This window comes from Plasmopara halstedii (assembly GCF_900000015.1).
Source record: "Plasmopara halstedii genome assembly, contig: Scaffold_322, whole genome shotgun sequence".
Taxonomy (NCBI): domain Eukaryota; phylum Oomycota; class Peronosporomycetes; order Peronosporales; family Peronosporaceae; genus Plasmopara; species Plasmopara halstedii.
This window is the reverse complement of record NW_020187243.1, coordinates 1449841-1450132: the sequence shown is the minus strand read 5'-3', so window position 1 is coordinate 1450132 and position 292 is coordinate 1449841.

Below are 292 nucleotides of genomic sequence, written 5' to 3'. Positions count from 1 at the left end.
TAAGAGGCATTTGCTATTGTGGAATCACGATGCCTCTGCCTGTGGCTGTCAATCAAGTAAAAAGTATTTGCAATTACCCTTAACTGTGCTAAAAGACGAGGGTATTTCATCCAAGATTTCTCACACTTAAAGCTTCAGGCGTCCAGTGCGAGTCATTCTAAATTTGCAAAGTTGTTTCAAATCTACAGAGGAATATATGGGAAATCTTTGGAAATACTAAACATTTTGTCTTTTGTGCTGCAAATGAATTATAATTGGTGATTAAGATTTTGTAATACTGTAAGTCCCCTCG